General features: G+C 36.7%; 1 protein-coding gene and 1 long non-coding RNA gene across 3 annotated transcripts in view; one reads left to right on the top strand and one right to left on the bottom strand.

Annotated features, from left to right (window-relative positions):
- Positions 1–4,004, bottom strand: part of LOC118763806 — a 10,315-nt gene extending 6,311 nt beyond the window's left edge. The window contains exons 1-2 of the long non-coding RNA XR_004999555.1: positions 3,993–4,004; positions 1,728–1,729 (exon numbers count right to left, since the gene is read on the bottom strand). This is a non-coding gene — a long non-coding RNA (uncharacterized LOC118763806). The remainder of the gene's footprint in view (positions 1–1,727; positions 1,730–3,992) is intronic.
- The window catches only part of LOC115213017 (C-type mannose receptor 2-like), a 261,506-nt gene that overhangs the window by 115,724 nt on the left and 132,391 nt on the right, over positions 1–13,391 (top strand). The gene's annotated exons all lie outside the window — the stretch shown is intronic.

Raw genomic sequence — 13,391 nt, 5'->3', positions numbered from 1 at the left:
AAATACTGGTGTAGTCTACAGTAGATTTTTTTTTATTTTCCCTACAGAAAAAGTGGGTTCTTGTCTCAAAATGTAGGATAGTGGTACCGGGAATTGGTATGGCTCAGCACTGAGTTTCGTTAACTACCGGTGTTGTTCTCAAGCTCTAGAAATGCGCGGACCATATAATTTGTCATTCTGTAGCCTTTCTTTAGCCAGTTCTATCATTGTCGGACCAGCGTGGACTTGATATTTTTTGTCGTCGAGAACACTCCGACCTTGATCTTGCATATCGGTTTTGGCCTGAAATGTTTGGAAACAGAATAATCAACATAAATACAAAACTTCAGCACTTTCACATATTCTACCAAAGACATTTCTAGTCAAAGTATAATTAAATATAGGTCCTGCCGATCGCTTATAATCTGCACTTTTTTCTTACTGCTTTTACAATACAGGGACACGATAGATTTAGCATAACCTAATTGTACTTTTGGTCTAAAATTGGAATAAGAAAAATATAACCTTCGTCCTCTAAGGGAAAAATAATTTCGTTACTTCGATACCTAAAACGAGGTAAGAATCTGCAACAATATTTAAAATGATAGTGATGTGAGATCTGGTCGGATTTGAATGGTGGAAGAAAGATTAGATCTGCAGTCTCTTTGTTTTGTTTTTTATTTTTGTCCCAGCGAACGGCTTTTAACTGCGTTAACAATATAATATCGTTTGTCGTGTATTCCTTCTAAGAGGAATGTACAAGAATGTATCTAAGACGAAAAACATTCAGTTTTTCTTTGGCTGACAAATTTCAACACGGCATTGTTTGTGTATATCTGTCAAACTTTTGGCTTCCTTTTTCATTTTTATTTCTCTTCGTTTTCAACCAGTACGCACACACATACGTGTGTGCGTGCATAAACACATTTACATACACGCATATTTTTTTTATCCTTGTACTTGTTTCAGTCTTTGAACAGCAGCCATGCTGGGGTCTCGCTCCGAAGAGTTTAATCAATAAAATCGACTCCAATTCTTAGATGTTTAAAGTCTGGTATATATTCCATCGGATTCTTTCTGATGAGCCGCTACGCTAAGCTACAGAAATGCATGCAAACACACACACACATACACACACACACACACACACACACACACAACACACACACACACACACACACACACGCACACGCACATACTAGGTGCCAAGATTTATGAGAATATCATCTGCGATAGACTAGCATCCTGTCCAGAGGAAATGTTGTCTCTCATCCGCTTAACATTGCAAAAACCGGAACTGTGTTTTAGTTTCAGAGGTCCCGTGATGGTAAAAGATTTTTTCTAGGTAACTATAAAGACAATGTTATGATTAAAAAAAAGATATTCTCGGCCAATCTTGAAGTCATTAAACCACTTTATTTACACGATAGACACTTTATGAATTTCTTTTTTCTTACTTTTCTTTTAATCATATGTTAATTTGTGTCTACCAAACATCAGCTATCCACGGCAATCTCTTTGTTGTTATATGACTCTATAGCATCAGGCAAATATTTACATACTGGACCTAATTTAAACGCTTCCAACAAAACCAATACCAGATGTGACATTCAGTACATCATTAGAAGCGTGCACAGGAAAACCTGTCTAATTTATCATTCGCTTCGTATTGTTTATTTTCTTTTCCTTGTTTTCTTTCTTTCTGTCACTAATTAATGCCAAAACGGGCTCCTATTTGCCACCCTCACATCTTTTATTTTAAGGAGATATCTTGGTATTTCAGTAAAAGACAACTGTATAAAATGGTAATTTCTTTATATTTTGACATCCAGAACTCCAAATTGGACAAGGGTTCCATTGGCACACCGTAAGCTTAGCTTAAAGATAAATAGGATCTAGTAATCAGATGAGATCTTCAGAGGTGTCGCGTATAATCCTCATAGATTTTAAAACTCATCAAACAAACTTGAAATAAAAACATGAAGCATGATTACAAAAGATGCCGTTAGAATATTCTGCCCTAGATTAAAGCAAAATCTTCATTGTTGTCATTTCCAAAAGGTATGTACGCGTTGGCGTTTTGTTTAAGAAACATCAAAGACATTTAAACTTGAAAGAACGAAGAAACTTAACGCACTTATACAGACTTACATAGGTGCAGGAGCGGCTGTGTGGTAAGTAGCTTGTTTACCAACCACATAGTTCCGGGTTCAGTCCCACTGCGTGGCACCTTGGGCAAGTATCTTCTACTATAGCCTCGGGCCGATTAAAGCCTTGTGAGTGGATTTGGTAGACAGAAACTGAAAGAAGCCCGTCATATATATATATATATATATATATATATATATGCGTGTATGTGTCTGTGTTTGTCCCCATAGCATTGCTTGACAACGGATGCTGGTGTGTTTATGTCCCCGTTACTTAGCGGTTCGGCAAAAGAGACCGATGGAATAAGTACTGGGCTTACAAAAGAATATCTCGGGGTCGAGTTGCTCGATTAAAGGCGGTGCTCCAGCATGGCCGCAGTCAAATGACTGAAACAAGTAAAAAGAGTAAAAAGAGTAAGACTCATGAAAATGTATCTGAAATCACTTCGTAAGGAATAAGGCATGACAGCGGAAATATTAGCACATAAGGCTTATCATCTTCCTGAATGTTGCCAGGATATCAAGCTCGGTCTGAATCGTATAATAAAAATCCAAGATCACAAACTTAATTCACTCAAACTACAGATGGACCCTCAAAGCAGTCGTTCTACCTACTAAAAACAGCACCCTAATCTCATTCAATCTTTAAAAATGGAAGGACGTTTAAACATATTGTTCAAGATATAAAAAAATGATTGGGCTAGTTGCAGCTAAAGTATGTTTGGTCAAGGTTGACCTTAGTTATTAAGATAAATCCATCAGAGTTGCGAAAAACGCAAAATTAAAATAAATATTATATAATAGTAATAAATTAATAATAATCTGCGTGTAGCTACCGGGATGGGCAAAGGGGCCCCTTATCAAAACCCCTCAGCTTTGCTTTGAGGATGGTGTTAGTAGAGACAGAAAATAAACATATCCGATAACGTCATTTGAGTAAGCCTTAAAAGGACGTCTGTCACGGAAGGAATGCCTTTGATCATAAATCAGCTCCTTCAGGGTTGACCAGGGATTAATAAAAATCAACACAATGTATGCATGTATGTACATATGCATGTATGTATGTGCGTGTGTATGTATGTAATTTATATATGCATTTATGCATGTAAGTACAATTTTTCTCTTTCCTTTTGTGTGTAGGCGAAATAGGGTTGAATGGCTAAGAATTTCGTTTCGCAGTCACGAGGTCCCAAGTTTGATCTGACTGCTTGATATCTTCGGTAAATGCCATCTACCATAGTCTGGGGTCGCACCTTGGGAGTGAAATTAGGTTGATGGAAATTGTATAGTAGCCCGTCTTATATAGGTTGGACCTGTAATTCAAACGGTACAGCCTTGTCACAGGTAGTATTGGGCTGAATCTACGTGAAAATTATGTTGGGAGTACACATGTTTGTTGAAAGCTCAGCCATTTACACGTGATTCAGGAGCAGATAATCCAGCTGATCGAACGGCTGAGTCCTCGTTCCCGAACGGTGGAGATTCACCAGTATATATATATACTAGCAGCTAAGCTCGGTTTCACCCGGTCTGTTTGGATGATGTGGCTGTGATCGTTTTCGGTTAGGCATATGTGAATGAAAATTAAGTTCAGACCAGTACATGGTAGCTAAACCTGGTAGAAATAGCAGCCAAATATCCCTCACAACACCCTAATGTCTTAATCCGACAATTCTGCCTATTATATAGTTTGAATGAGAAACTGTAACTAAAAATTAAGATTTAATATTTAACCCTAATCCCACAAAGATGTGAAAGAAGAAAGCGAAAGTTTTGGCAGACTGTCATCCTGTACTCCCCTTGTTGCTAGCGAAATGGTATATGTCGGCTGTGTGGGCAACTGGTTGTTTTAATGGCAGAACAAACGGGAATTTCATTAGAAAAAGTTTTAATCGATTTTCTCGATAAGTATGGGGGCTAAGAAAAAAATAGAAACCACATTCCAATCTATGCACCCGTCACCACATGTGTGTCATTTTTCACGCGAATCCACGCAGCCGTTTAGCTGTGAACCTCAAGACAAGGAAGAATACAACGATCGCCAATGTCCAATTTATATTATAGATGTATATATATATATATATATATATATATATATATATATATATAATATATTATATATATATATACGTATATGTGTATGAATATGTATGCATAAGCAATATATATATATATATATATATGTATGTATGTATATTCACTCGCACACACACGCATTCTTTTTTCTTTCCTTCTTTGTTTTGATTATTTTCGTTTCTCCGTTCTTCCTCACATCTCTTCTTTTTCTCACGTTTTTCCTTGCTTCCTTCTTCCTAATGTTTATTTCTCTTATTTATTTCTTACTCCTTCCCCTTCTCCCTCTCTCTCCCTCTGTATGAGTTTTTCTCTCTCCTCCATCACACATACAGACACACTCAGATAGACAATCTCACTTGAATTCTTAAGAAAAGAGATCTAAAGATAAACAGTTTCTCTCCGCAAATGCAAATAGCCAGAAACAGTGTATTTAGCTTAAAGCTAAAATGAGTTAAACAGAATTGTAAGGATGCATCTTCACAAAGCTCTCACATTCAGTTTCACTACTGAGTCTGGCTAAAATCTGAAAACCAAAATGTGAACAGATTATATTTACATTATAGTTTGTTTTTCTGTTGGCCCATGGCTCTTATTTAGAAGATATAGACTCAAGCGTGGCTTTTTGGTAAGAGGTTTTCTTTCCAGCCACATGGTTCTGGGTTCAGCCTCACTGCGTGGCACGTTGGACAAGTGTCTTCTACAATAGACTCGGGCCGACCAAAGCCGTGTGAGTGAATTTGGTAAGCGGAAACTGAAAGAAAACCGTCGTATATATGTGTGTATATTTGTGTGTGTGTGTGTCTCTGTGTGTGTGTATGTGAGTGTACGTGTGCGTCCCACCAGCGGTTGACAGCCGGTGTTGGTGTATTTACGTCCCTGTAACTTAGTGGTTCGGCAGAAGAGACCAATGGAATAAACACCAGGCTTAAACAGAAAATAAGCACTGGGGTCGATTAGTACGATTAAAATTCTTCAAGGCAGTGCCCCAGCATGGCCGCAATCTAATGACTCAAACAAGTAAAAGATAAACGTACATCATTTGCATTTGACGGATATTTGTCCTGATCTTGTTTGTTGATAACACAACGTTTCGGTCGATATACTCTCCAGCCTTCATCAGGTGTCCTGGAGAAATTTCGAACCTGGGTTCTCATCCCTAAGGTATTTCTCCGATGTTATTATTATTATTATTATTATTATTATTATTATTATTATTATTATTATTATTATTATTTAGGTCACTGCCTAGAATCGAACTTGGAATCTTGGGGTTAGTAGCCCGGGCTACTAATCCCAAGATTCCGAGTTCGATTCTAGGCAGTGACCTAAATAATAATAATAATAATAATAATAATAATAACATCGGAGAAATACCTTAGGAATGAGAACCCAGGACACCTGATGAAGGCTGGAGAGTATATCGACCGAAACACTGTGTTAACAACAAACAAAATGAGGACAAATATCCGTCAAATGTAAATATAGAACTGAAAAGATAAACGATAAAAGATAACCTGGGGACCTTATCTGAACCCGTTTAACAAAGCAGACCTCACTAAAAGCATTTAAGATGTCAGGAGTAGTGTTAACCTGGGCAACGAACTAAGTAAACCACCTATAGGTAAATTCCTTTCCAACCGGAAAGCCAGTGTTGTGCCTGTACGTGACAACAGAGAAATCACTTTGTGATCATTTGACAAGCTAGAAGTACCAGTCTACTCCACCTCAAATTTCTTCATACCGCACTGAAAAAAGTGAACCACTTGATATCTTCCCAGACACTGTCTAAATATATTAGGGATCTTTTCGGTTTGAACGGCACTTTTTTCTAGCGGTGTCATATGAAATTGTCACCCATAATTATGACCCTAGTATCGATCTATTGCATTTCAATCTGTTTTAGGGTTATGGGTGGGGGGAAGGGTATCTTTTTTTCTTCAGAAATGTAAATAAACCCAATCTGTTTCTTAAACGAGGGACATATTCAAACAGCACAGAATCTTTTCACCTCAATAGACGTCATTGATTGGTCGAAATTGCAGAAATTGAAGAAAAAAACAACAACAAATATCTTACAAACTATAGAATTTTATCAATAAAGCCAAAAGAAAAAGATGTTTTATAAACACATTCTACCAGTATACGAAGTTTTAAAGTGTTTAGTTACGTGGAAATCTTTTGTAAAAAACTGCCGTTCAAACCGAAAAGATCCTATATTAGCGTAAAACAGCCTTTCTTGCACAGTTTCTTTGCCATCTTTTCAATTCGAAATGCCCAGACTTTTCGTCGGATTATTTTCCATTACTGATTTTTCTAGAAAAATAAAACGGTCGCACTATTGTATATTGTCTCCAGTTGTTTAATTTTTCATTATTAGGTGCCTTGCACGAGAGCAACCTATATCTATCTCTCGCTATAACAGATAATAGGAGATATCCAGCTGAGCTCCTGTTTTCAACACGAATACAAATCTCCAGTATAGCTCTTTGTGACTATCTCAATATACAAGCAAAAAGGGGAAAACAACAATAAAAAACAAAATGCTATTTGTACTAATGCCTCTCTCTCTCTCTCCTCTCTCTCTCTCTCTCTCTCTCTGTGCGCACACGCGTGTATATATAGTTTTGTTTATTGATTAATGATCAGGCTGGTATTTTTAGAAGAAAATTTTTCCTCTTTCTTTTAAAAATATTTGCTTGTCTTGTTCTGTTCTGCTTACATTCTTTTTTTTTTTAATAAACATGAGAGGATGACAACAGGTTCAATAACACAATGAATACAACTTGAAAGTGAAGTCAAGGAAGAAAAAATATTTAGCAAAAAAAGAAAGAAAGAATTTTAAAAAACGATACCCTATAATATTAAAAATAGCTGCAACATATCTTGAATACTATGAGAAGAATAATCAAATTTTTCTCTACTTGTATAACAAGAATCTGTTATTGGTTTAAGTTACTCCTTACATTCGTGTGTGTGTGTGTGTGAGTGAATGTATTTGTTTAAATCATGGCTGAATGCTTGAGGAGTTCACTTCGCAATTATGAGATACCGTGTTCGATCTTCTTATGCGACATTTTGGGCAATGTATTGCACTATAACCTCAAGTCTACCCAAGACCTTCTTGAGTGAAATTCAGTTGAACGAAAGTGTGTAAAAGTATGACAGGTTAATACCTATTTCTTTACTACACACAAGGGGCTAAACACAGAGAGGACAAACAAGGATACACAGACGGATTAAGTCGATTATATCAACCCCAGTGCGTAACTGGTACTTAATTTATCGACCCCGAAAGGATGAAAGGTAAAGTCGACCTCGGCGGAATTTGAACTCAGAACGTAACGGCAGATGAAATACCGCTAAGCATTTCGCCCGGCGCGCTAACGTTTCTGCCAGCTCGCCGCCTTATGACAGGTTAATACCTGTGATACAAAAGACCTGCCCAGTCTTGTCCCTAACATACGCTTTGTCCCACTGTTTCTGTCCTGGGGATTATATAATGTGCTCCTATGTTTTGGGTATATTTCTGCCACGAAACAGAGCATTCTTACATAGTATGTCTACCAAACGTCATGCAGTGTATATGTGGTTAAGAAACTCACTTTGCAACCACCTTCGAGGCAATCAGGCAGCAATTACTAGCAAGCCAATCTCCCACGAAGTGGCTCTCCTTTTGTTTCGTATTTATTTGTAAGGCAATGAAATCATGAATCATTGCTGATTTCAGAAGATTCCTTTACCGGTTGTAGTTAGTATGAATAATTATTTACTAATGGTTTGTAAAATTCATCCGTTACTCGGCTTCACATCTTGACGCTTTCTGGCAGAAACGTTAGCACGCTGGGCGAAATGCTTTGTGGTATTTCGTCCGCCGCTGCGTCCTGAGTTCAAATTCCGCCGAGGTCGACTTTGCCTTTCATCCTTTCGGAGTCGATAAATAAAGTACCAATTACGCACTGGAGTCGATGTAATCGGCTTAATCCCTTTGTCTGTCCTTGTTTGTTCTCTCTATGTTTAGCCCCTAGTGGGCAATAAAGAAATAAGATACCTTTAGCAAGTCCAGAATATTTTCTGTTAGGTTGCAGCTGTGAAAATTTCAAAGTTTATATTGAAAATCTTAAAATTTGGTACATTAATGTAGTTTTTCAAGCTGAATCACAGGAGATTTGATTGATTGATTGATTCTAGTTTCTGCTCATGAGCTGTGGCCATTTTTTTTACAAAAGTTATAGAGGTTTAGAGTTTGATATTTTTTACCCAATCAGAAAAAAAACAGGCTTTGGAAGCTAACATTTTGTGTGTGATATGTTTTAATATGAAACAGTAAATAAATCAACTTTTGCTTTACGCACGACATATGATCCCCCAGGACCCTTTTTTTATTTTTTGGAATTTTCAGAAAATTTTTGCGAATTTGTATTCAACATTCAGGAATTCATACGATTATGCAAAAACAAAATAATAATAATAATAATTTTAAAAATTGGGAGGTGCATGATTTAAGGCCTATTTGGCTGTTATTTTTAGACACATCTCTCGACCAGGATGCAGGCAGCAGAACACAGCATCGATGCACATGCTTTCACGTAGAATGTATTTGTCAACATGTACTATATCGCATACAAAAGAGTTCTCATGTTTGGCTGGTTACTATGGAAACAGGCATGAATGTGTCTAAAATTGGCTAAAATTATCCAAAATTTGCAAACTTTAAAAGCGAATAACTCTGTATTTTTCTGTTTTTAGCCAGAATCTGTAGTGAAAATGCATCCTTACAATTCTGCTTAACTCATCTTAGCTTTAAGCTACATACCCTGTTTCTGGCTATTTGCATTTCGGTCGGGGCCTTTAGGGAAAATATTAAGCAGCTTTCTTTAAATATAAGCTTTAAGGTTGTTTTGGCTTAGGTCTGGTTATTCCAGGCGGTGCAGATCGACGTCATGAAGAAAGTGAGTTGAAAGACGTACGATCCATTGACATCGGTGATATATCTAGAAAGCTAGGAGTGTAGCTCACATCTCAGCAACGAGAGGCTTCTACGCGTGCTTTTGATTTTCAAAAATTGGTAGCTAAATCTCCTTTGAAACACTATTTTCTTTAAAAAGGTAAAGCATATAGAAATGTCCAGTCCGAAAATGATTATGCTAAAAAAAAAAAGAAAAAGATCACTGGATGATCACAGCCATTGGCAAGAGGAAAGAACACTAAGAAATTTTCGTTGTTGCAATATTTTTCGGTGCTAGAGGTTAATTATAGAAATTAATTTACTGAATAGTTTGTGAACACAATAAAGATTATAATTAAAATTAGGGTCTTCTTGAATCCATTCAGTGGCAGTGAAAAGATAAAGGAAAGGCCGTAATGTGAAACGTTTATTTCTTGAACCCAAATTCAGGATATAAATAATGGAAAGTACTAGCAGATACATTGCGCATATAATATGGTAAAATAATACAATAGTGTGACAAAAGATTCTACGTTTGTTCGTTCGACCAACGAAGAATAGCAGCCAAATGCTTCTCCAAATTACACCCTAACATCTTAAAAAAAAACATATTTTAGATAATATAGTCCTCTATACACAATGCCCTCTCCAACACAGAAAAGACTGAATGATCGTGTTATAATTAATGACTTTGGTAATTGGTCTGCTCTTTCAGAGCTGATCTGGTTTTTTTTTAAACAACATCGTCCTTCGAAGTATTTTAGCTAATCAACCTTTTTTTCCATTGTTTGATTAATTGAATAATATCTAGTGTTTTATGGACAAGAGAATTTGTGCTTTATTTTCTTACCGCTGGATCCATACAATATCTCATCAGCCTGTTTACGTCTACCATATTTTTTAGATTAATTGGTCGTTTTTTGTACCCTTCTTGATGAGAAGTGGCTCATAGCTCAACCTTCTTCCATTTCTTAAGGGAGAGAAACATTGTGAGTTATCTTCTACGACCCTTTCACAGCGTTGAAGATTCTGAGATAATGAGCTGGAAAATAAATTGACCCTTAGAAATTGGCTAGCACTTTATTTATCGACCCAGAAAGATAAAATATAAGGCAAGGTCGACTTCATGGGAATTTTAACTCAATACGAGAAGACTACCGTATACCGGAACACTACTGTATAAGGTTAGTCTGACGTCCTAACTATTCTGCCGATCGACCTCTTTAGAGAACTGGTATAGACATAGAACCTATGAGGTAATGGTGTATGTAGTTTCATCCCGGTACCTGCTGAGATCAACCCCATCTTTTCATCTGTCCAGTAGTATAATGATAATAAACATTTTGAGTTTCATTCAGAAAACTATACTATTCTCTTAATTTAAAGATTATGTAGCTTCTATCTAAGGTCCAAATTACTATCAATAAAAGCAATTTTTATATTCAACATAACGTGGATGTCTTGTTAGAGCGCCGAATACTGCGCAGTGATCAGCGCTCTCACAAGACATCCAAATTAAATTGGATATAAAAATTGACTTTTCGTACTAATACCTATTTCTTTACTACCCACAAGGGGCTAAACACAGAGAGGACAAACAAGGACAGACAACAGATTTAGTCGATTATATCTATTTCTTTACTGCACACAAGGGGCTAAACACAGAGAGGACAAACAAGGACAGACAAACGGATTAAGTCGATTATATCGACCCCAGTGCGTAACTGGTACTTATTTAATCGACCTCGAAAGGATGAAAGGTAAAGTCGACCTCGGCGGAATTTGAACTCAGAACGTAACGGCAGACGAAATACCGCTAAGCATTTCGCCCGACGTGCTAACGATTCTGCCAGCTCGCCGCCATTTGGTACTAATATCGTTTCGTCGCTAATAGTCACAATAAATAATGTTTAATGACATTAATTTTGCCGAACATCTATGCCACCAATTCTTAACCTGGTTAATTTAGGATTCCTGTGGGAAATTTTAGGGCTGTAGCAAGGGAATTTTTTTCTTTAAGTTGAAAATTCTTTATCATTATCTGCAACATTTTTGCTAGATTTATTTTCATTAATGTTGATTGTATGAATACTAGTCTTAAATTTATATAGCGTTATGGGTCTTGTCGTGTGTGTGCGCGCGTGTGTGTGTGTGTGTGTGTGTGTGTGTGTGAAGAAGAATTGATACGGTGAGCTGGTAAAGGAGGTAGATACACGAAAATGCTTGAAAACATTTCTCAATGTAAATCTAATTAGTTCAGTTAGTAAAAACATCCAGATAATTAATTAGATAAGCTAAACAGCTTTTAAGCATGTATTTATATCTACAGCTGTCAGGGAATTGTAGCTGAATGGTTAGCTATCTCTTAAGATCATGAGTTTGTTTCAGTCATCACAGCTTAGACCAGGCTGGAAACATCTCACTATTATTGTACACTGAACGGGAAAATTCTAGAGGGCCGTTCAACTTGCTAGAAATAGTAACCAAATCTCTATTTGATATCTGAAGAGCCTCCTCCCGCTGCTCATCGTCATGTGGTGAATCAAGTTATCTTACGCTCTTTTTGATTTGTTAAAACGTCAACGAAATCCAGTGAAACAGTTGCTTCATTGTTCTAATATACTTTAACTCCATCCCCATCAGTCATCTCTAACACTTTGCTTATCCCTAAAATAACCCCTTTCTCGTCTAACCCCCTTCTTTCTTTTCTTGCCTCTTCACCAAGGATAACGTCTTAGTTTACATCCGTAAATGTCAAGTAGATATTCTCAAAATTTCTCAGACCCTTCCCTACTCACAATGGCGCGCGCGCGCGCACACACACACACACCACACACACACACACTGACTGATATATATACGCAGAAGTTCCCCTTTTTTATTCCTTCAGAGATTAAACCCCACCACATATACGCATTTTATACCGTACGTGGGAACGTCTAATCAGTCGCTCGAACGGCTAGCAACAGGAGCCAAATTCCCTTGAATCACACCCTATCGTTTTAAAGTAAGAAGGACGCATTAGACAGTGTAATCCTAGATATACGTAGAGATGGCTTGATCAAAGCAGGAATGCTTTGTGATCATACGTCTGCTCAATCCCGTTTGACCTGGGGTTCAACAACAACAATAACAATAATCCTATTTTTATTTACTGAGACCTTCAAACATCATTTCATTGGTTTAGACATATGGAAAATCTTTCAACACAAAAGAAAACCGAATGTCAAACGTAGACACTGGCAACAATCAAAATAAATTCGAAACCCGATCCCTCGGTTCTTTGACATAAGTTATGACACAGGTTTCATTTCTGTTTTTTTTCTTTTTCATATTTCTTTAAAGTAGCTTTCAGCTTTTTCACGTTGTTTTTTTATTTCTAATTTATGCCCGATAATATATACAAACAAATAACATGTGATTCTGTCGGCATATTTTGCCAGAGACAAAAAATTCTTCATAAAATCTTTCTTCAAAATATACATGCATAAACACACATACTTACATCTATGCATTCCATTTCATTCCTATACATATGTACACACTCACGTACACGCATCTCTCCATCCGTCTCTCTCTCTCTCACTTTTGCTATTGCTGGTGAAACTGTAAATCCTTATTTTTACTAGTAATTACAGGTATTTTATAATTGGATGTTAAATAAATATCATACCTTATTTAACATATGATATATAATGATTTATATCTTACTGTAGGATGGGATCTTTTCGGTTTGAACCGCATTTTATTCTAGCTGTGTCATATGAAATTGTCACCCATAATTATGACCCTAGTATCGGTCTATTGCATTTCAATCTAATTTAGGGTTAGGGTTAGAGTTAGGGTTAGTTAGGGTTAGGGGTGGGGGAAGGGTATCTTTTTTCTCTTCACAAATGTAAATAAACCCAATCTATTTCTTAAACGAGGGACATATTCATACGGCACAGAATGTTTTTTACCTCAATACACGTCACTGATTGGTTGAAATTGCAGAAATTGAAGAAAAAAAGCAAATATTTTACAAACTATAGAATTTTCTCAATAAAGCCAAGAGAAAAAGATGTTTTATAAACATATTCTACCAGTATACGAAGTTTAACATTTTTTAGTTACCTGGAAATTATGCTAAAAACTGCCGTTCAAACCGAAAAGATCCGTAGGATGAAATGCAAAGTTGACCTCAGTTTGTTTTGAACTCAGAACGTAAAGAAAAGGAACAATGACATAACTACAGAGGTTTACCT

The sequence above is a fragment of the Octopus sinensis genome, linkage group LG6 (genome assembly GCF_006345805.1).
Source record: "Octopus sinensis linkage group LG6, ASM634580v1, whole genome shotgun sequence".
Lineage (NCBI taxonomy): Eukaryota > Metazoa > Mollusca > Cephalopoda > Octopoda > Octopodidae > Octopus > Octopus sinensis.
Note: the sequence above shows the minus strand (reverse complement) of the source record. Positions and strands in the feature narration are given on the sequence as shown.